Genomic DNA, 24,597 nt, shown 5'->3' with positions numbered 1-24,597 from the left:
TCACATCTGCTTATTGTGGATAAAGATGCTTTTCTACTTTTGTCTTTTAACTTCCCTAATAGCCTTTTCTAACTCTTTGCTAAAAACTTCTAACTTCTTGCTCTGTGCCCCCATTCTTTTCCTGAGTTCTTTGATCATCTTTACAATCATGACTGAACTCTTTCTCGGGTAGATTGCCTATTTCCATGTCATACAGTTCTTTTTTCCAGGGTTTTATCTTGTTCCTTCATCTGGAACATAATTCCTCTGCCACCTCATTTTGTCTAAGTTGCTATTTTTATTTTTATGTATGTGTTAGGTTAACTATGTTTTTTGACCTTGGAGAAGTGGTTCTCTGTAGGAGGTGTCTTATGCATTCCAGCAGTGCACTCCCCTTGGTTACCTAAGCTATATGCTCTTGGGATTCCCTGCAACAGTGCTGTGTGAGTCCTCCTTGTGTTTGGGCAGGCTGACTATGTGGGCAGTCTGGTAGATTTGGTTGGCCCCTAGTCTGGTTGGTTGCCAGGCCCTACCTTGTGCAGATGCTGCTGTTTAGCAGAACCTGCTCACAAGACAGCTGGTTTCAGACTCCCAGGGGGCCCCAGGGCTGGCTCACTGGTGGTTGAAATCAGGGTCCTGAAGACTCTGGTGCTGTTGCCCTCCCACTGGTGTGTGAAGTCTGATGCTGGGGTTAGTGCCAGACTACTGGCAGGCAATAGTGTTTCCTGGAGTCTGGCTTCAGGTCCAAGGGATCCCAGAGCTCATTTTAGGTCACTGTTGCAGGGGAGGGCCTGTTCCTGACACAGTTAGGTATGGGGTCAGTGTTGTTCTAAAGCTTGTATTGGCCTGCTAGTGGGCAGTGTCAGGACCCTGCTGGTCCCAGGTTAGGTCTGGCCTGCTGTAGGCATTCTGGACCCCAGGCTGTGAGACTGTGTTTTTTTTATGTCTGATGTCTGTCCCCTGGTGGGTGAGGCTGGTCTAGGGGCTTGTGCAGGCTTCCTTGAGGGAGTGGCCAGTGCCTGTCCCTTGGTGGGTGGAACTGTTTCTTGGCCTTCTGGTGGGCAGGGCTGTGTGAAGGGGCACGTCTTGAGGCAGCTGTGGGCTCAGGAAGACTTTAGGCAGCCTGTCTGCTGATGGGTGGGGCTGTGTCCCCACCCAGTTAGTTGGTTGGCCTGAGGTATCCTAGCACTGGTGCCTACATGCTCCTTTGTGGGGCCAGGTCTTGGTGCTAACGAGCCAATATAGCAGCTGCTAGGAGTGTTCATGCATTTAAGTGTTCCCCACTATGTCTGCCACCAGTATGTATGTCCCTAGGGTGAGCCACAGCAACCCCCCGCCTCTCCAGGTGACTCTCCAAGACAAGCAGGTAGTCTGGCCCAAACTCCTATCAAATTACTGCTCTTGACCTGGGTCCTGGTGCCTGTGAGATTTTGTGTGTACCCTTTATGAGTGAAGTCTCTATTTCCCCCAGTTCTTTGGGGCTCTTGCAGTTAAGCCCCCAGCCTTCAAAGCCAAATGCTCTGAGGGTTTCTCTTCCCAATGCTAGATCCCTGAGCTGGGGAGCCTGACATGGGGCTCAGAATTCTTACTCCTGTGGGAGAACCTCTGAAATATAATTATTCTCAAGTTTGTTGGTCACCCACTCTGCAGGGTATGAGATTTGATTATATCATGAGCCCCCTCCCCCATGAGTCCTTCTTTATGTCTTTAGTTGTAGAACCTGGTAGGTTCCATTTTTTTTTTCATTGTTTGTTTTTCTGCAGAGATGAGCTCAGGGCCTCCCTACTGTCATCTTGGCCCCACCTCCTCTACCCCTGTTTTTCCTATTAGCAAAACTCCTAGAGAGAGTTATCAATATTCATTATCTCCATTCTTCTTCTGTTTTTCCCTTTAACCCATTTCATTCTAACACTTAACCAACTCTTTTCAAAATCTTTATTAATTATATACTGAAAAATACATTGATCAATTTTCAGATCTCATCGGAAATATTTGATACAGAGCAGCATTCCTGATTCCTTGAAATGTTTTCCTTACTTGCCTCCCACAAACTTCTGTTTTTCTTCCTTCCTCACTAGAGTGATCTTCTTAGTCCCATTCACTGGTGCTTCTTCATTTCTTTGACCACTTAAGGTTAAGAGCACATTGGAGCTCTTAATACAGCTAATTCATCCAAATTTTTACTCAACATTTTCAACCTTACCATGTCTCACTTCAAGACTACTGAATTTGCCATTTCATCTTCTTAAGCCTGTCTTCTCGCTAACTACAAAGCTCACTACTTTATCTTCTTCAAGTGTTTGCTTGAATTACAGTGATACTGCTACCTCCCTAATTCCCCCTATAGCATCTCAATTGCATCTGGAATAAGTCTACTTTTCACCATGTGAAATTATTAACTCAATCATTTTCCTATATATATGTGTATTTATGTATGTGTATGTATAATGTGTGTGTGTGTGTTCAGTTTGTCACTAAGTCCTAGAATTTAAGCTGCATGAAGGCAAGCATTTTTGCCTGTGCAATTTGTTATCACCAACACCTGGTGCAGTGATGGTTTATATTAGATACTCAATAATTAAATATTTAACAAATAGTTGTAAAATCCAAAGGTCTAGAAATTATTATAAGTTAGAAATAACAATACAGTGTAATACTATATTTAATGAAAGCAAACATTTCTGGAAACATTTAGCTAAATGTGTATATTTACTTATTCCTGGGCAACAAATCACCTCAAAATGTAGTGGCTTAAACTAGGGGTCAGCAAATTTTTTCTGTAAATGACCAGATGGCAATTATTTTAGGCTTTTCAGATCATAAGGTCTTTACTGCAACTAGTTGACTCTACTGTTATAGTGAGAATGCAGTTGTAGACAATGTATAAACAAATGGATGTGGCTGTGTTCTAATAAAATTTCATTTACAAAAACAGGGGCCAAACTGTGGGCCCTAGTTTTCCAAGCCTTAAAACAACAATCATTAATATCGCTCATGAGTCTGTGGGTCAGGTGGTTGGCTCTGCCCATCTAGGCCAGGCTTGGCTGATACCAGTTTTTTATGTGTCTGAGATCCATTGGCAAGTTACCTGAGCTGACTGTCTAATCTGACCTCACTCATGTGTCTGGTGTTTGGCTGTGAGCTGAGGCAATATGAGTAACTGGACCAAGTATCTTCCATCTTCCAAAAGGCTAGGCTGGAAATGTTCATGCGGAGGACTGGCAGTGATCCAGGGAAGAGAGTGGGAGCAAGGAAGGCCTCTTGAGACCACATTTGACCAAAGAAAGTCACAAGGCCATCCCAAATTTAATGACTAGCCTATTAGATTTTTATTCTTGTTGGAGGAGCAGCAGAGTAAAACAGCAAAGAGGTATGGATACACAGAAGTGAAAAATGATATCCTTTTTGCAAGCAATCTACCATTACATGAATTTCATATTTTAAGCCAAACAAACTATTCCTATGAAATGGTTCATTATTAGAAATGTTCTGTCAGTGTCAAGTAAATAAATATGAACCCAAGATCTTTTTCTACTTAAAACAGTTACCATTGTCCTAGCTTAGAGCATTGCTTGAATCTGATGAATATTTATCTTTGCCAATACCTGTAGTTATCTCTGTACTGATTTAATCATACTTGCCCTATTCTGACTGTTATTTGACTGAGCAGAACCATCTGGACCTGTACTGTGACTTTCAATTTGTCATTTCAGCTAATGATTGTTAGGATTTCTGTTTTATTATTTACATTATGATATCTGAAACCCTTCTCGTATCAAGTATGTTAGTTAATTATCTTATTTTGCTAGAGAATGCTGAAATTTCAACTCCTGAAAATAGATAATTCTAGATTTTAATCTCTAGTGTTAAATATCACCATGATGCCTTTTATTTTGGTGGTACCCTAGAGGTAGTGATTCAGTCAAATATTATATTACCTGCTTATCTCTGTTTGCTTCACCAGGCTGTTTGGAAAATGAAAGCAGATGGACCTGGCCAGAAATGTAGTTCATAAATGCAGTTACTTGCTCATTAAAGTTTGTAACAGATCTAAACGGGTAGTGAAGAAAGGACTTGTTTTTTATGGTAGAAATTAATTTTCTTCATACACAGCCTTATCCCCAAAGTGAAGAATATACTCTCTAAAGTTATTTTCAGAGTAATTTACTCTTCATAAGTAGTTTAAAACTAATAAAAAGGTAGCATATGTTCTAATAAATTTACATTTTAATCATAGGGAAAATCACTAAATATTATTTTCAAATGAAAGATATTAATCTAATTAATAGAAAGGTATCCAGCTATATTCACTCAAGGCACATTTATATTAAGAGAAATGGAATTAAGGTGAAATGGAATTAGAAATTAATTATGCAAGTAATTCCAACTTATCAAGGCAATTTTTTTCTCAATAATCTAAATATTTTGAGTAACTTATTTTGAAAACTGTCACATTTCTCCTTATGATTTTGAGTTAAATTGACATTTCTTTCAATTTAGTGACTTGATATACATTTGAGATGCACTTTGGTATATTGTCTAAGTGTCTTCAGCTTGAATGGTGAATGATGAATATTACAGTTATTTATGGAAACGTGAAATTAATTTACTCTGCAAACATTTCTGGTTCAAGGAAGCCACTGTAGGGAGAGAATGATTAGAACTGAATGTACTATTAAAAAATTCACATTAAATATGTATTTTCCATTAAAAAAAAGTTTGTGAATTTAATTCTGAAAGCATGTATGACTTAGAATTTTCCTCAAAGTTTCTTTTATATAAATGCATCATTAGTAACATCAGAAACTTTATATTAGGAAATTTTCTCTAGGAATAAATGGTTAAAAATTCTTGAGAACATAAATTCCCCAATTATTCTTTACTCAGGAACAGTGGCTTTAGCTTCAAAAGGCCTCAAGCGCTCCTATGTTCACATATATACAGGCACATGCACACACACACATACAAACCACACATACATATAAACCACACACACACATACCCACACACCAAGATAACAAAACCTGGCATATATTGTATGTTACTTTCACAGTTTTGAATTTGAAAGAATAGAGTTCCTAAGGCTGCAGTTTTAATTATAGTATTTTTAGTTTCTCACCCTATGTAAAATGAAAATATGTCTTTATTGAAAGAGTTAATTGGCTTATTTAAAGTTGACCCATAATATTACAGTAAGATGAAAAGGAATATAATCATAAAATACTATTCTATAATAATGTTTACTCTCAAGCTTGCTTTGTTTCTTATTCCTTCATAGACTTAAGGACAAATAACGTTAACTTCTCTCACCTGATTATAATTTTTGTGTTAAAAATCCTCTGACTTTGGGTCTTGGGGATTGGATTCCACTTAAAAGCCTTTCATCTTCTTTAGCTTGGGTTGGCTAGCTACTCCCTGACTTAGCAAAAGCAAAACAAAACAAACAACCACCTCAGGTTAAAAGGAAGAAATATAAAGAGAAACTTTCCTTCCAAGATCTTGTTGTTTGCTTCCACTGCATCCTATTAGCAGTAAACCAGAGGAGAAGAGTATGGTTACATATTATTTCTGTTTATCAGTTATTCGAACCCCTGAGACAAATCTTTTCCATGGAAAGCACCACATTTCACGTCACAATGCAGAAAACTTCCAATTCTCATTAGATATCTCTCTATTTCATTTCACTCTGTGTTAGCAATTACTGATTAAACTATAAAAACTGTAGATTTTCAAGAATTTCTAGATTAGGACCTCTGCAACTGATTTGTTTAAAATGAAGTGTTCAGATCTCTTTCAGTAGAATATAATTCACTATTAAAAAGTGAAACATAATTACTTAATATGCTGAAATCAAATAATCATTCCACATTTAATCAGCCTCTATATGTTACAGAAATATCTATGTATGATCTCACAAGTAATAGTATAAGCAATCTTTTAGGTAGTTTGAACTTTCAGAAACTAAAAATTTTTAAATCTCATTATTCTTGTCTCTCCATGATTTCTGTTAGTTTGCATATCATTTAATGTCCATGAAACTTAAAAAGCCAATGGCTGTGCATTATCACATAATTTATATCATGAATGTATTGTTCAAACATTTGAGTCAACATGTAGCAAGAAAGATTCTTCTACTAGTTTTAAGCAAAAGTAGTTACCAAAGAGACAGAGACACCATGAAACTGAGCAGGAGAAGAGTTACAAGAATCAGCAGAAATCCTGTTTTTAGTTACTACATTCCCGGAGTAAACTGCCAATAGCAAACAGACACCCTATCGCCATTTATAACTTGCTCAGCAGGAAGCCATGATGCTTGGTAGGTGTTCAGTGAATGTTGGAATACTGCTGTGCCCTGAATTAGTTTTATCCTCTTACTAAAACAGGAAAGCAAAAGAGTACATAGTATGAGGGAGAGAAATGAGGGAAAGATGGTGTGACTATTAGTGAATAGTGCTACATATGATTCGTGCACACTGTTGTTATTTTAAATACATGGATTATTTTACATACTTTATTATATATGCATATATTAGTTTACATACATTTGTGATACTTATACATACATCATGTTTTATTTTGCTATTTACCTATTGTTATTTTATAATGGGTTATAAAGGGAATTTAGGAGTAGAATATTCCACTTAAAAAGATGCTATTGCATTTTTTTAGGGTTATGATACTATAAAATGTAAGCATTCTTCTTTCCAGTAAGGTGGAATCTCACTAACTTGACTACATAGAGCCCAAAGAAATCTAGAACAAGAGAGGTGGGCAGTAGACTAGAAGCAGAAAGGAAGAGAGCAGAGGGACTTTCTGATTAACTATCCTAAATGAAGGTGAGCCAAATGACTGCTCTCAAACACCATTTTATCTACAGAAAACACATACAGGCTAATAAGAAGACACTTGGTAAATAGACAAAATGAAAGAGCTGGGGTCAAGAGCACCAGGGAAATCTGCCTTTTTCCCTTCACAGAGTGACTGCAACATTTATGTAGCTGTTGTTTTTCTGTTTATTTTCTTTTCCTGCTCACCTCAATAATTTCTTCCTTTTTATTTGTTGTCCTTCTAAAATAATCTATTGAGGGCCTCTTTTCTCTTTACATCAACCAGTTTTTTCATTTTTATATATACCTATTTTTTATATTTACCTACTTTCCTTCTCCACCTTTAAATATTGCCTGCTCCTTTTTTTCATTTCTCTTCCAAAATGCAATATAAAATAGCAAAATTTGTTGTTTTGTAAGTAATATTTTTCCAAAGCATATGAAAAGAATTTAATTTAGAACAATTTTCCCTTATTCAACTTCACAATTTCATATTATGATGCTTAATATGAGGTGCAATACACAATATTTGAAACTGTAGGTCAGAAAGACTTTCCCAAAAGAACCATAATTCTTATATACTGAACTTTTTTGAGCTCTAGCATATCATTATTTATAGAGTAGTGCCAGGTAAATTGTCTCTACAATTTAACATCTTTTCTCTTAAGATGTACACTTTCATTGTAATACCAGGACATAGAAGAACTTAAATAAATGTTTAATGAAGAAAATATATCATATATATTAGTATTGATATCTTGACCATAACAGTTAGTCACTATCTTGATTGACATTATTAAAAATATTGAGTGCTACAGTTTACCTTTTTTCTTTGGATATCATATACAGCATAAAAATTTTCAATAACTCTCTATTTTATTTGATGTTACCTCAGATGATTTATAAGACTTAAAATTCAATAAAAACAATAAGTGATAGTCAAAAAGAAAAAAAGGACATGATTCAACATAAGATTAAACTGATGTAGATATGAAGGGCTAAGGAGTAAATACATTGACTATTTAGTGCATAATAAGCACTTCATAAATGTTGACTAGTAATAATTATTATAAAGATAATGATGATCAAAGACCCACTATTAATGAATGTTCAAGTTAATCACCCTTAAAGGCGATGAAATAATGTGATAAAATATATCCTATTAGATGAAGAATATAATCTAAGTATCTAAATAAATGGCATACCTTGTAAAATGCAGTAATATCAAGAAGTTTGAGAATTTAACATGGTCCTGGACTATGTGTTGCTGTTGTTGTTGTTTTATTTCCTAAGTACCATGGTTTGCTTTTAAAATTAATGTATATGCACACATATCTATTTTTTTATTCTCCTGTTCCACACATTTTACTCAGAGGTTATTTTTTTCTCATTGATTTGGAAAAGCTGTATTATAAAAATGAAAGTCTGGATCTACTTTTTTCAACATTGTAACAATGATATAAACTTCAGTATTAAAATGATAGACCCAACACTTTAAAAATTCATACAACTGCTTAATTTAATGTTAAATAAAGGACAAAGAGATATTACTAATCATCATTTTACTATGCATGCTTAGAATGCTAATACTTATAAATCATTTCAAATAGAGAATTTGCTGTTTTTTTTTCAAATAGAAGGTATCCAATCTAATTCTGTTTCATAAACTAGCATTTTGTTGATTTTTCTCTAGTCAGACCAAGAGTTGTCTATAGTTGCTTCATATTTAAAGCCTTAATGTCGTTTCTATTGACCAATCTTTATCATTAATTATTGAGTAAATTGGTGTTATTTATTTTTTCTAATTAGCTTTAACATTAATAGCCAGGAAAATAGATTTTTGTGGTTTTTTGGAGTCAAGTTTATAGAATGGCTTGATGAACATTAAATTAAAACTATACAATGCCTTAGAGTTAAGATTATATTCTGGTGTGTGTAGTTCAAAATCATGACATTCCTTGAAGCAGTTACTTCTGATGGAATAAAATGTATGACTGGTAATAACTATTATAGTAATGAGATAAATTTTAAACAATGCTAAGAGTAATTTGTGTTTATCTTGTTGCAGCAACATCTTTCAAATTTAAATTTGCAACTTAAAGCCTAGAGCATAAAATGAAAACCAGACTGCTAGTATTGATATTTCTGGAATATTCTGATTATACCAATGAGAAATAAAAAACTACTTTGGATTCAGGTTGCACCCTTTTAAATTTCAAAGGTCTTTCCAAATTATTTATGTCAAATATCAACATTAAACATGTATTCACCAAATGACTAAATGATATCCAATATCAAATGATACTTCAAAATATCAGTTTTGGGATGATCATAAAACAAACTACTTGGGTCTGTAAATATGCTATACACTTTCCTGCCTTGGTGCTCATTCATTATCCTTTTTTTCCCAGTGTTCTCTCCCAGGTAAGCTTATCCTTCAAGGTCCACTCAATTACTAGCATTTTTATTAGTCTTTTTTGTGATTTTCTTCCCTAGAATTAATTGCTTCTGTTTCTATAAAACCTTGTAGTTAACCTCTATTATAACACATTTCACATGGTGTTTTAATTATTTCCTTAGGTATTTGCCTCTCCATAAGACTTCCTATTTGTTGAAGATAAGGTCTAATTTTGACATATTTTGTATCCTCAGCTAAAATCACATAGCCTAACATATTTTGATTACCTGATACATATTTGATGAATGCGTAGACACAACATCAGTCAAGAGAGTAGACCAATCTCTGATTTGAGGCTGGGATGAATGATCATGCTGTGACCTAGAAAGGTTGTTAAGCATTCCACATGGGAATGTTTTACCGGGTGGTGGTTCTTATCTAGCTTTTAGTGGATGTTGTCTATGTGAACCACTTGACCTGGACTGCATATAAAATTAGTACTCCTTGCTGTTTCTTATGTGAGTCACGCTTCTATGCTGCCTAACAAGCATTCTGAAATATCAGGCCTGACACTTTCTCCAAGTTAATGAAGATAACTCAGTGTATAGGTGCATGTATTTTATGGTTCTAAGTTCATTGATTTAAAAACTAGAATGAAACTTTAGTTAAAAAGTCTGATGTGAGAGACCCATCGGAATAAACATATGGAAGGAAGCTATCAAAAGCATGTTACTTTCTGAGTGCAAGTCCTTCTCTAAGGTGTTTTAACTACATAGGTCCCTAGAAGAGCACTTACAAAATTAGTATTGTAACCCCCCTTCAGATCTAAAACACCAATGTGTTGGCTATATTCTGACAATCTATCTTTTTCATCTAACACATAGGGGTTGAAAATATTTCTTCCCTGAAAGTTTTGCTTTATCTGGGTAGAACTGTATTTAGTCAAGAATATCCTTGAAAAGCCTCTTGGATTTAAAACTGAGATTTTATATTTCTGAGAGAGTTACTGAGTCTTCATGTAGCCCCAGGTTAATCACATAACTTCTCTGTACCTAGATTTATTCTATGTTGGACGAGTAGTGTAGTATAAAACTGTCTTTGAATTCACAAATTAAAAGTTTTTACAGAGTAAAACCATCTTAAGTTACTTACAAGCAAGAGAAAGTTTAGACTCGTTAATGAGATTTGTCAGCTCTATGGGCTTTCCAGCAATCTCAAGCCAGGTCTCTCCAGTGGGCCCCTGGCTAACTTTGCTTGCCCCGTTCCAGTCCATGACTTCTACTTCTATTTCTGGCATGAGTATACATACTCAATGAAGATTTTTTGAATAAAATAATTAATTCACCACTCATCCATTTATTCAAAAGACATTTATCAAGTGGCAAATATCAGCCCATTGATATCAGAATCTTATATTCCATTAATTCTAAGGGTTATTTTTTTCCCAGTGTTTTAAAAGGTGAATTAAAAATTTTATTTTTTACTGAAGTATAGTTGACTTACAATATTATATTAGTTTCAGGTGCACAACACAGTGATTCAATACTTTTATAGATTATATTCCATATAAAGTTATTACAAAATAGTTGCTATGTTCCCTGTGCTGTACATTACATCCTTGTATGTATGTGTTTATGTATCTACCTACCTACCTATCTATATCCAAAGCAGGATATTTGTTTCCTTTACTTATTCAAAACATTATTTATGATAATTCAAATAGAAATATACCTAAATCTTCAACAGAGGCTAGTGTTCACTGGTTATTTAAACAAATTATAATAATACATATGTAACCAATTAAAATATTAATCAGGGATTTTTATTCACTTTGGAAGATTTTTTGCAAAAAATATAGAACTCTGCATTGTCTGCCCAGTATGTACTCAATGCATAGAAATAGTTTTGAACCCAACATCCAAAATATGATTTCTATGAGTGATGGTATTATAGGCAAGCTGCTCTTTATTCTTTTTTTATTGAAGTATAGTTTACAATATTATGTTAGTTTCAAGTGTACAACATACTGATTTGACATTTTTACAGATTATATTCCATTGAAAGTTATAAAATATTGGCTATATTTCCTATGCTATACATTACATTCTTGTATCTTACTTATTTTATACCTGGTTGTACCTGTTAATCCCCTTCACCTCTTTTGCCCCACCCCCATTCCTCTCCTCACTGTTAATCACTAGTTTATTCTCTGTATGTGTGAGTCTGTTTCTGTTTTGTTATATTGTTTTTATATTTTAGATTCCACATATATGTGAAAATAAACAGTATTTGTCTTTCTCTGATTCATTTTACTAAGCATAATATCAGGTCCATCTATGTTGTTGCAAATGGCAAATGGCATTCTTTTTTATGGCTGAGTAATATTCCATTATTTGTGTGTGTGTGTGTGTGTGTGTGTGTGTATACATGTAACACATACATGTAACACCTCTTCTTTATTAATTCATCTACTGATGGACATTTAGGTTGCTTCCGTATCTTGGCTATTGTAAATCATGCCACTATAAACATTAGGGTTCACATATATTTTTGAATTACTATTACTTTTGTTTCCTTTGGATATATACCCAGGAGTGGACTCGCTGAATCATATGATAATTCTATTTTTAATTTTTTGAGGAAACGCCATACTGTTTTCCATAGTGCTATACCAATTTACACTCCCACCAAGAGTATACTAGGATTCCCTTTTCTCCACATCCTTGCCAACACTTGTTATTTCTTGTCTTTTTGACAGTAGCTATTCTGACAAGTGTGAGGTAATATCTCATTGTGGCTTTGATTTGCATTTCCCTGATGATTATTGGTATTGAACATTTTTTCTGTGCCTGTTGGCCATCTGCATGTCTTTTATATGCTTATTCAGGTCTTATGCCCACTTTTAGTCAGATTTTTTTTTATATTGAGTTGCACGAGTTCTTTGTATATATTTTGGATATTTACTCCTTATCAGACATAACATTTGCAAAAATCTTCTCCCATTCAGTAGGTTGCCTTTTCATTTTGTTGATGGTTTCCCTCAATATGCCAAAGCTTTTAAGTTGGGTTAGGTCCATTTGTTTATTTTTGCTCTTGTTTCCCTTGCCTGAAAAAACAGAACAACAACTAAAATATTGCTAAGACTTATGAAAAAAGTGTACTGCATATGTTTTCTTCTGGGAGTTTTATGGTTTCAGGTCTTACATTTAGTGCTTTAATCCATTTTGAGTTTATTTTTGTATATAGTGTGAGAAAATATTCTAACTTCATTATTTTACATGTACCTTTCTGGCTTTTCCAGCACCACTTATTGAAGAGACTATCTTTTCCCCATTGTATATTCTTGCCTCCTTTGATCTAGATTAATTGAACATATGTGCATGGGCTTATTTCTAGGCTCTATATTCTGTTTCCTTGATCTATGTGTCTGTTTTTTGTGCCAGTACTGTACTGTTTTGATTACTGAAGCTTTGTAGTGTAGTCTGAAGTCTGGGAGCATGATACCTCTAGCTTTGTTCTTTTTTCTCAATATTGCTTTGGCTATTCAGGGTATTTTGTGTTTCCATACAAACTTTAGGAGTACTTGTTCTAGTGATGTGAAAAAGTCATGAATATTTTTATAGGGATTACATTAAATTTGTAGATTGCTTTGGGTAGTATGGACATTTTAAGAACAAATTCTTCCAAACTGAGCATGGAATATCTTTCCATTTCTTTTGTATCAAGTTCAATTTCCTTCATCATCAATATTTTATAGTTTTCAGAGTACAGATCTTTCACCTCCTTGGCTAAATGCATTCCTAGGCATTTCATTGTTTTTGATGAGATTTTAAACAGGATTTTTTTTTTTTTTTGCTTTCTTTTTCTGATAGTTATACTGTATGGAAAAGCAACAGATTTTTCCATATTAATCTTGAATCCTGCAACTATACTGAATTCTTTTATTAGTTCTAAGAGTTTTTTGGAAGTCTTTAGGGTTTTCTATAATATATATAGGATCACATCATCTGCATATAGTGAGTTTTACTTCTTCCAATATGAACACTTTTTATTTATTTTTCTTGTCTGATTGCTGTGGTTAGAACTTCCAATACTGTGTTGAATAGAAATGGTGAAAGTAGGCATTGTCTTGTTTTTGATCTTACAGAAAAAGCTTTCAGCTTTTCACCCTTCAGTATATTAGCTGTGGGTCTGTCATATATGACCTTTATTATGTTGAGGTATGCATCCTCTATGTCCACTTTGTTGAGAATATTTATCATTAATGGATGTTGAATTTGGTCAAATGATTTTTTTGCATCTATTGAGATGACCATATGATTTTTATTCCTCATTTTGTTAATGTGATCTATCATGCTGATTGATTTGAGGATGTTAAGCCATCCTTGCATCACTGGAATAAATTCTACTTGATCATCATGCATGGTCCTTTTACTATATTGTTGGATTCATTTTGCTAATATTTTGCTAAGGATTTTTGCGTCTTTGCTTGCCAGGGATATTGCCCTGCAATTTTCTTTTTTTGTGTAGTGTTTTTGTCTCACTTTGGTATCAGGGTAATGCTGACCTCATGGAACGAGTTTGGGAGTGTTCTTGTCCTTTCATGTTTTTGGAATAGTTTGAAAGAATAGGTATCAACTGTTCTTTAAATGTTTGGTAGAATTCCCCTGTGGAATCATCTAGTTTTGGAATTTTATTTGTTGGGAGTTGATTACTGACTCCATTTCAATACTAGTAACTGATCTGTTCAGATTATCTGTTTCTTCTTGATTCAGTCTTGGAAGACTGTATATTTCTAGGAAGTTATCCATTTCCTCTAGATTGTCCATTTTGATGGCATATAACTTCAAATTTTTTCTTATGATTATTTATATATCTGTGATATCAGTTTCAATATCATCTCTTTCATTTCTAATTTTATTTGTACCCTCTCTCTTTTTCTTAATGATTCTGGCTAAATGTTTATCAAATTTGTTTATCTTTTCAAAGAACCAGCTGTTAGTTTTGTTAATATTTTTTTTTTTTTTTTGGTCTCTATATTGTATATTTCCACTATGATCTTTATTATTTCCTTCCTTCTGCTGACATTGGACTTTGTTGTTCTTATAATTCCTTTAGGTGGAAAGTTAGATTACTTCTTTGAGATTTTTCTTGTTTCTTAAGGTAGGCCTGTATTGCTCTAACCTTATATATTTGAACTACTTTTGCTGCATCCTATAGGTTTTGGAAAGTTGTTTATATTTTCATTTGTCTCAAGATATTTTCTGACTTCCTCTTTGATTTCTTCTTTGACTCATTTGTATTTTAGTATCCACATGTTTGTGTTTTTTCCATTTTTATTACTGCAATTGATTTCTAGCTTCATACCACTGTAGTCAGAAAATATGTTTGATATTATTTCAAACTTCTTAAATTTATTGAGACATGTTTTGTGGCCTAGCATGTGATCTATCCTGGAGAAAGTTCCATGTGTGCTTGCAAAGAATGTATATTCTGTTGTTTTTGGATGGAATGTCCTGTAGACATCTATTAAGTATATCTGGTTTAACGTGTCATTTAAGGCCATTGTTTCCTTACTGATCTTCTGTCTGGATGATCAATCCATTGATGTAGGATTTTAAAAGACCCTACTATTAATTAATTTATTTATTTTTGCTGTGTTGGGTCTTCATTTCTGTGTGAGGGCTTTCTCTAGTTGTTGAAAGCGGGGGCCACTCTTCATTGTGGTGCGCGGGCCTCTCACTATCGTGGCCTCTCTTGTTGCAGAGCACAAGCTCCAGACGCTCAGGCTCAGTAGTTGTGGCACACGGGCCTAGTTGCTCCGTGGCATGTGGGATCCTCCCAGACCAGGGCTGGAACCCGTGTCCCCTGCATTAGCAGGCAGATTCTCAACCACTGCGCCACCAGAGAAGCCCCAAAAGACCCTACTATTACTGTATTACCGTCAATTTCTCCATTATGTCTGTTAATATTTATATATTTAGGTGCTTCTATAATAGGTGCATATGTTTATAATTGTTATGTCCTCTTCTTGAATTGACACTTTAATCATTATAACGTCCTTCATTGTCTTTTATTTTAGACTTCGTTTTCAAGTCTACTCTTTCTGATATGAATATTGCTACCCCCTCTTTCTTGTTACTTCCGTTTGCATGAAATATCTTTTCCATTCCCTCACTTTGTGAGTGTATTAGCTCTGAAGTCAGTCTCTTGCAGGGAACATATAAATGAATCTTTATATTTTTATCCAATGAGCCACCTTATGTCTTTGATTGGAGTATTTAATCCATTGACATTTAAAGTGTTTATTGATAGGTATATATCTATATATTTGCCTTAAACAACACCCATTTATTATTTCATGATTTCTCTAGATCAGAAGTCTAGTAGGTGCAACTGGGTACTCCAACTGGTTTAAAATCAAGATAAGGCTGGGGCTGCAGTTCTTATCTTGGGCTTGAAGCTGTAAGGAGTTATGTGGAAAGCATGAGAAGGAAGAGATTGGTATGTTCTTATTGCTATTTTTCTACTTGTTTTCTGGTTGTTTTTGTAGTTCTTCTCTGTCCTTTTTTTCTTCTATTAGTCTCTTCCCTTATAGTTTGATGATTTTATTTAGTGTTATATTTGGGTGCATTTCTCTTTAATATTTGTATATCTATTGTAGATTTTTGATTTGTGGTTACCATGAAGTTTATATATGACGAACTATATCTAGTTGTTTTAAATGACTGTCAGTTTAAGTCTGAACACATTCTAAACATCTACATTTTTTACTCCCTCTCCATGTTTTGTGTTTTTGATGTCATATTTTACATATTCATGTCTATCCCTTAACTGTTTAAAGTACTTATAGTTGATTTTATAATGTTTTTCTTTTAGCCTTCATCCTAGCTTTTGTAAGTGGTTGATTCACTTTTTTCTTTTTTTTGATTTACTGTCTTTACTATATATTTGCCTCTACCAGTGAGATTGTTTCCCTGTCAGTATTTTCTTATTTCTTGTTATAGTCTTTTCTTTTTCAATTAAAGAAGATACTTTAATATTTCTGATAAAAATATGGTGATAAATTTTAGATTTTGCCTCTCTGGGAAACTTTATCTCACCTTCAATTCTAAATTAAACCTTGCTGGGTTGTTTCCTTTCAGCACTTTAAATACATCATGCCATGCAAAGTTTCTGCTGAAAAATCAGTTCATAACATTATGAGGTTCCCATCGTATATGACTCTTGTTTTTCTTGTTTTTCTCTCGCTGCCTTTAAGATTTCCCCTTTCTCTTTAGATTCTGACATTTTTATTATAGTAAGTCTTGTTTTGGATCTCTTTGGGTTCATTTTGTTTAGGACCCTCTGTGCTTTCTGTACCTGGATAGTTATTTCTTTCCCCATGTTAGGGAAGTTTTCAGCCATTATTTCTTCAAAATAAGTTTTCTGTCCCTTTCCTCTTCTTTCTCTGAGACCCCTACAATGTAAATGTTAGTATGCTTGATGTTGTCCCACAGGTCCCTTAAACTCTCATTTATTAAAAAAATTCTTTCTTCTTTTTGCTGTTCTGATTGGGTGACTTTCACTATTTTGTCTTCCAGGTTGCATATGCATTCTTTTCTATGACCTAATCTGCTGTTAATTCTTCTAGCATATTCTTCATTTCAGTTATAGTATTCTTCACCTTTCATTGGTTCTTTTTATATTTTCTACTTCTTTGTACTTCTTTGTTGAAGTTCTCACTGTGTTCCTTTATTCTTTACCAGAGTTCAGTTAGCATTTTTATTACCGTTGCCTTGAACTCTTTATCAGGTAAGTTATTTATCTCCATTTCATTAGTGTTTTTTTTTTTTTTTTTAATTGCGGTATAGTTGCTTTAAAATGTTGTTAGTTTTGGCTGTACAACAAAGCAATTCAGATATATGTATACCTATATCCCCTCCCTCTTGGACCACCCTCCCCACCATCCCAGCCATGTAGGTCACCACAGAGCACCAAGCTGAGTTCCCTGCACTAAATAGCAGGTTCCCACTGTTTTACAAATGGTAGTGTATATATGTAAATCCCGATCTCCCAATTCATTCCAGCCCCCTTTCCCCCCGTCGTGTCCACATGTCTTTTCTCTATGTCTGAGTCTCTATTTCTGCCCTACAAATAGGTTCATCTGTACCATTTTCCTAGATTCCACATATATGCATTGATATATTTGTTTTTCTCTTTCTGACTTCACTCTGTATGACAGACTCTAGGTCCATCGACGTCACTACAAATGATCCAATTGCATTCTTTTTTATGGCTCAGTAAAAGCCATTCCATTGTGTATATGTACCACATCTTCTTTATCTATTTCTCTGTCAGTGGATATTTTAGATTGCTTCTATGTCCTGGCTATTGTCCATAATTCTGCAGTGAACATTGGGGTGCATTTGTCTTTTTGAATTATGGTTTTCTCAGGGTGTATGTCCAGTAGTGGGATTGCTGGGTCATATAGTAGTTCTATTTTTAGTTTTTTAAGGAAACTTCATACTGTTCACAATAGTGGCTGTATCAATTTACATTCCCACCAACAGTGCAAGAGGGTTCCCTTTTCTCCACACCCTCTCCAGCATTTATTGTTTGTAGATTTTTCGATGATGGCCATTCTGACCAGTGTGAGGTGATATCTCATTGCAGTTTTGATATGCATTCCTCTAATAATTAGCAATGTTGAGCATCCATTCATGTGTTTGTTGGCAATCTGTATATTTTCTTTGGAGAAATGTCTATTTAGGTCTTCTGCCATTTTTTGACTGGGTTGTTTGTGTTTTTTTTGGGGGGGGGGTACACGGGCCTCTCACTGTTGTGGCCTCTCCTGTTGTGGAGCACAGGCTCCGGACGCGCAGGCTCAGTGGCCATGTCTCACGGGCCTAGCCGCTCAGTGGCATGTGGGATCTTCCCGGACCGGGGCACAAACCCGTGTCCCCTACATCAACCGGCGGAGTCTCAACCACTGTGCCACCAGGGAAGCCCTGTATTTTTGATATTGAGCTGCATGAGCTGACTGTACATTTTGGAGATTAATCCCCTGTCAATTGCTTCATTTGCAAATATTTTATCCCATTCTGAGAGTGGTCTTTTCATCCCGTTTATGGTTTTCTTTGCTGTGCAAAAGGTTTTAAGGTTCATTAGGTCCCATTAGTTTATTTTTGTTTTTATTTCCATTTCTCTAGGAGATGGGTCAAAAAGGATCTTGCTGTGTTTTATGTCAAAGAGTGTTCTTCCTATGTTTTCCTCTAAGAGTTTTATAGTGTCTGGCCTTACATTTAGGTCTTTAATCCATTTTGAGTTTATGTTTGTGTATGGTGTTAGGAAGTGTTGTTCTAATTTCATTCTTTTACATGTAGCTGTCCAGTTTTCCCAGCAACACTTATTGAAGAGGCTGTCTTTTCTCCATTGTATATTCTTGCCTCCTTTATCAAAGATAAGGTGAACATATGTGCATAGGTTAATCTCTGGGCTTTCTATCCTGTTCCATTGATTGATATTTCTGTTTTTGTGCCAGTACCATACTGTCTTGATTACTGTTGCTTTGTATTATAGTCTGAAGTCCGGGAGCATGATTCTTCCAGTTCCGTTTTTCTTTCTCAAGATTGCTTTGGCTATTCGGAGTCTTTTGTGTTTCCATATAAATTGTAAAATTTTTGGTTCTAGTTCTGTGCAAAATGCCACTGGAAATTTGGTAGGGATTGCACTGAATCTGTAGACTGCTTTGGGTAGTAGAGTCATTTTCACAATATTGGATTCTTCCAATCCAAGAACATGGTATATCTCTTCATCTGTTTGTATCATCTTTAATTTCTTTCATCAGTGTCTTATAGTTTTCTGCATACAGGTCTTTTGTCTCCTTAGGTAGGTTTATTCCAGGGTATTTTATTCTTTTTGTTGCAATGGTAAATGGGAGTGTTTTGTTAATAGGAATGCAAGAGATTTCTGTGCATTAATTTTGTATCCTGTGCCTTTACAAAATTCATTGATTATCTCTAGTAGTTTTCTGGTGGCATCTTTAGGATTCTCTATGTAATGTATCATATCATCTGCAAACTGTGACAGTTTTGCTTCTTCTTTTCCAATTTTGTACTCCTTTTATTTCTTTTTCTTCTCTGATTGCCATGGCTAGGATTTCCAAAACTATGTTGAATAATAGTAGTGTGAGTGATCATCATTGTCTTGCTCCTGATCTTAGAGGAAATGCTTTCAGATTTTCACCATTGAGAATGATGTTTGCTGTGGGTTTGTCGTATATGGCCTTTATTATGTTGAGGTAGATTCCCGCTATGCCCACTTTCTGGAGAGTTTTTATCATAAATAAGTGTGCAATTTTTCTGCATCTACTGAATAAGTGTGCTTTTTCTGCATCTACTGAAATGATCATATCGTTTTTATTCTTTAATTTTTAATATGGTGTCTCACATCGATTGATTTGCATATATTAAATAATCCTGGGATAAATCCCACTTGATAATGGTATATGACCCTTTTAATGTGTTGCTGGATTCTGTTTGCTAGTATTTTGTTGAGAATTTTTGCATATATGTTCAACAGTGATCGGTCAGTAATTTTATTTTTTTGAGATATCTTTATCTGGTTTTGGTATCAGAGTGATGGTGGCCTCTTAGAGCGAGTTTGGGAGTATTCCTTCCTCTGCAATTTTTTGGAAGAGTTTGAGAAGGATGGGTATTAGCTCTTCTCTAAATATTTGATAGAATTCTTCTGTGAAGCCATCTGGTTCTGGACTTTGTTGGAAGTTTCTGAATTGCAGTTTCAATTTCATTACTTGTGATTTGTCTGTTTATATTTTCTATTTCTTCCTGGTTCAGTCTTGGAAGGTTGTACCTTTCTAAGTGTCCATTTCTTCTAGGTTGTCCATTTTATTGGCATAGTGTTGCTTGTAGTAGTCTCCATGAGCCTTTCTTTTGCTGTGGTGTCAGTTGTAATTTCTCCTTTTTCATTTCTAATTTTATTGATTTGAATCCTCTCCCTTTTTTTTCTTGACGAGTCTGGTGAAAGGTTTATCCATTTTGTTTATCTTCTCAAAGAACCAGCTTTTAGTTTTATTGATTTGTATTATTGTTTTCTTCATTTCGATTTATTTCTGCTCTGATTTTTTATGATTTCTGTCCTTCTACTAACTGTGGGTTTTGTTTGTTCTTTCTCTAGTCACTTTAGGTGTAAGGTTAGGTTGTTTATTTGGGATTTTTCTTGTTTCTTGAGGTAGGATTGAATTGCTATAAACTTCCCTCTTAGGATTGCTTTTGCTGCATCCTATAGGTTTTGGGCCATTATGTTTTCATTTGTTTCTAGGTATTTTTTGATTTCCTCTTTGTTTTCTTCAGTGATCTCTTGGTTATTTAGTAGCATATTGTTTAACCTCCATGTGTTTGCGTTTTTTACAGTTTTCTTCCCTGTAATTGATTTCTAATTTCATAGTGTTGTTCTCGGAAAAGATGCTTGATATGATTTCAGTTCTCTTAAATTTACCAAGGCTTGATTTGTGATCCAAGATGTGATCTAGCCTAGAGAATGTCCCATGTGCACTTGAGAAGAAAGTGTATTCTGCTGCTTTCAGATGGATGTCCTATAAATATCAATTAAGTCTATCTTGTCTACTGTGTCATTTAAAGCTTGTGTTTCCTTATTTTCTCTCTGGGTGATCTGTCCATTGGTATAACTGGGGTATTAAGGTTTCCCAGTATTATTGTGCTACTGTCAATTTCCCCTTTTATGGTTATTAGCACTTGCCTTATATATTGAGGTGCTCCTATTTTGGGTGCATAAATATTTACAATTGTTATGTCTTCTTGGATTGATTCCTTTATCATTATGTAGTGTTCTTCCTTGTCTCTTGTAACAGTCTGTATTTTAAAGTTTAGTTTATCTGATATGAGTATTGCTACTCCAGCTTTCTTTGGATTTCCCTTTGCATGGAATATCTTTTTCCATCCCCTCACTTTCAGCATATGTGTCTCTAGGTCTGAAGTAGGTCTCTTGTAGATAGCATATAAATGGGTCTTGTTTTTACATTCATTCAGTCAGTCTGTGTCTTTTGGTTGGAGCATTTAATCCATTTACATTCAAGGTAATTATCAATATGTATTATCCTATTACCATTTTCTTAATTGTTCTGTTTTTGTTGGTCCTTTTCTTGTGTTTCTCACCTAGAGAAGTTCCTTTAGCATTTGTTGTAAAGCTGGTTTGGTGGTACTGAATTCTCTTAGCTTTTGCCTATCTTAAAGCTTTTGCGTTCTCTATTGAATCTGAATGAGATCCTTGCTGAGTAATCTTGTAGTTTTTTTCCCTTTCATTACTTTAAATATATCCTGCCACTCTCTTCTGGACTGCACAGTTTTTGCTGAAAAATGAGCTGATAATCTTATGGGGATTCCCTTGTATGTCATTTTTTTTTTTACCCTTGCTGCTTTTAATATTTTTTGCTTTGAATTTAATGTTTTGATTGTTTAATATGTGTCTTAGTGTGTTTCTCCTTGTGTTTAATCCTGTATGGGACTCTCTGTGCTTCCTGGACTTGGGTGGCTCTTTCCTTTCCCATGTTAGGGGGGTTTTTGACTATAATCTCTTCAAATATTTTCTCAAACCCTTTCTCTTTCACTTCTTCTTCTTGGACCCCTATAATTCAAATGTTGGTGTGTTTAATGTTGTCCCAGAGGTCTCTGAGACTGTCCTTATTTATTTTCTTTATTCATATGTCCTTACGTTTTTTCTTTATTCTGCTCCTCAGCAGTTATTTTCACCATTCTATATTCTAGCTCACTATTCGTCCTTCTGCCTCAGTTATTCTGCTATTGATTCCTTCTAGTGTATTTTTCATTTGTTATTCTGTTGTTCATCATTGTTTTTTGTTATGTAGTGCTTCTAGGTCCTTTTTAAACATTTCTTGTATTTTCTCAATCCATGCCTCCATTCTGAGATTTTGGATCATCTTTCCTATCATTACTCTGAATTCTTTTTCAGGTACGTTGCCTATTTCCTCTTCGTTTATTTTGTCTTATAGGTTTTTACCTTGCTCTTTTGTCTGTAATATATTTTTTTGTCACTTTTTTTTTTTTTGATGGGTGGGGCTGTGTTCCTGTCTTGCTGGTTGTTTGGCCTGAGGTGTCCAGCAGTGGATTTTGCAGGCATTTGGGTGGAGCTAGGTCTTGGTACTGAGATCTCACACTGATTAATATTCCCTGTGACCTGGTCATGCAAGTATTCTTCCCATCCCCTTAGGTGTCTGAGGTCCCCCACCAGGCCTAGTAGGTGCCCTAGTTGTAAGGAGACACGAACTCCATGTCCTCCTACTCTGCCATCTTGACTCTGCCCTCTCTCTCTCTCTGGGTTTTTATGTTGTTCTAGTATATGAAACATATCCCTCTTTTTTTTCTTTTACTTTATCTCTATGAACTTAGGTAATACAATTACCTGTCCTGGTTTTGAAGGTTTTGTGAGAGAATGTCCCTATTCAGTCTGTGTGTACCCAGTGGCTTTGTTGGGAGAGTTGTATCTGAAGTGTACACAGGCTGCAACTTCTCCCAGGGTACACTGGCAGCTGCTGCCTTGGTAGAAGTTAAGACTGGGAGTTGGAGGGGCTAGAGCTGAAGTCAGATGTGAGGTGGGATTTCTCCTAGACCTAGTGGTGGTCACAGTACTATCAGAGAATGGGACTGGGGGCCTGAGGGGCTGGAGCAGGAGCTCTAATTTGGGCTCCTCCCCAGTGTGATGGCAGTCTCTGCCTTGGTTGGGAGCATGGCCAGGGCCTGGGGTCTTGGGGCTGCTCCTTTGCACTTGTTCTTTTTCCTGGATGTGTGCACCTTGGTCAGAGGTGGGGTTGGGGCCCAAGAGGTTGGAGATGCACTTCCCAGTGAGTTGGCTCTGGGTCTCTGACCTGGCCAGAGGCAGGGCTGGAGCTCGAGCTGGTGCTGCTCCTTCCCCAGTGTGTGAATGAGTTGGCAATGGTGGCCTCTGCCTTAGCAAGAAGCAGTGCTGGAGCAGGAGCGCAGTGTGGGCCAGGGTGCACACAAGAGTAGTGCTGGCAGGCTGGCCTGAGCACCAGAAGGTTTTCAGTCGGCTGCTTCTGTACTGGGGTTGGAGCAAGCAAATCTGCTCATGCTCAAGAGCTGAGTCTTGCTTTCTTTCATCCCTTTCTGGTATGCCCCACTGGTTTTCAAACAAGCTAAGGGGGCTCATCTTCCTCAGTTTTGGACCCCAGAGTTGAGGTTCCTAAGATGGGTCTCAAACCCTTCACTCCTTAGGGAGGATCCTCGAGTCTCTGATATTCCCCTCCTCTTATGGGTCATCTGCTAGGGGTGTAGGTCTTGACTAGATCGTTTCTCCTCCACTCCTACCAGGCTCTTTGTTATTCTTTATGGCCTTGGTTGTAGAAGAGCCATTGTTCTAGTCTTCAGGTTGCTTTCAGAGATGCTCTGTATGTAGTTGTAGTTTTCATGTGTTTATGGTGGGAAGTGAGCTCAAAGTCTTCCTGCTCCATCAACTTGATCCTTCTGCCTCCTAAAATCAATAATTATTTTTTAGCTGATATTGAATACTGTTGACAAATATCACACAGAGAGACTTCATGATTTCCAAAATAAAACAAAATAATAGAAAAATAATAATATATGGGTTGATCATTTATTATATACAAAACCCCATGGTGAATAACTTAAATATATTGATAATATTTCTGCACAAGATGCCTTTATGAAATATTTACAGATGAAGAAATTGAGAACAAAATGAGTTAAGCAATGAACTAAGTTCATACAATGTGTGATCATGTTAGAGTTGGTAAATAGGTAGGCTAAATATAGATTCTAAGATCTTAAAATTTATAGTTGGGAGAGTACTTGCATTCCTAGAGATTTTGTTAATATTTATTTATATCTGTATCTATATTTGTATCTATATCATAATCACTCTCTCCAACTGCTAATAAATTTTCAGATAATACAGAATATACTTCAACCTGGGTGGTTAATAGACCAGAGCTCTTCTGTTAGCTAACCTTTTTAAACTTTACCCTTTAGAAAGAAGACTGTAATCAATTAGAGGGAATTTTTTTCAAGATTGGAAAAGAAGGATTTAATAATTTACTGGGTTAAAGTTGAGTGAAGAATTGAGGCCTTACAAAAGATCAAATTAACCAAAGAGCTTTGGGGGAATGAAATAGAATGTTTTCATTTCTTAGCAATATTTTATACTGAAGGTCTCTCTAAATTTAGATTAGATAAGACAAAAAGAGAAACTGTTTTTCTTTCAGCTGATTAATACAAAGATGGAGTTAAAACAGTCCAAATGACTGCTCCAGTCCTATAATTGTGTGCATCAGTCATAATAGGTAATTTATGTTACATTGTTAAAAATTTGTCAGATATT

Source organism: Pseudorca crassidens, chromosome 11, assembly GCF_039906515.1.
Source record: "Pseudorca crassidens isolate mPseCra1 chromosome 11, mPseCra1.hap1, whole genome shotgun sequence".
Taxonomy (NCBI): domain Eukaryota; kingdom Metazoa; phylum Chordata; class Mammalia; order Artiodactyla; family Delphinidae; genus Pseudorca; species Pseudorca crassidens.
The sequence above is the reverse complement of the archived record's forward strand: the minus strand, read 5'-3'. Positions refer to the sequence as shown.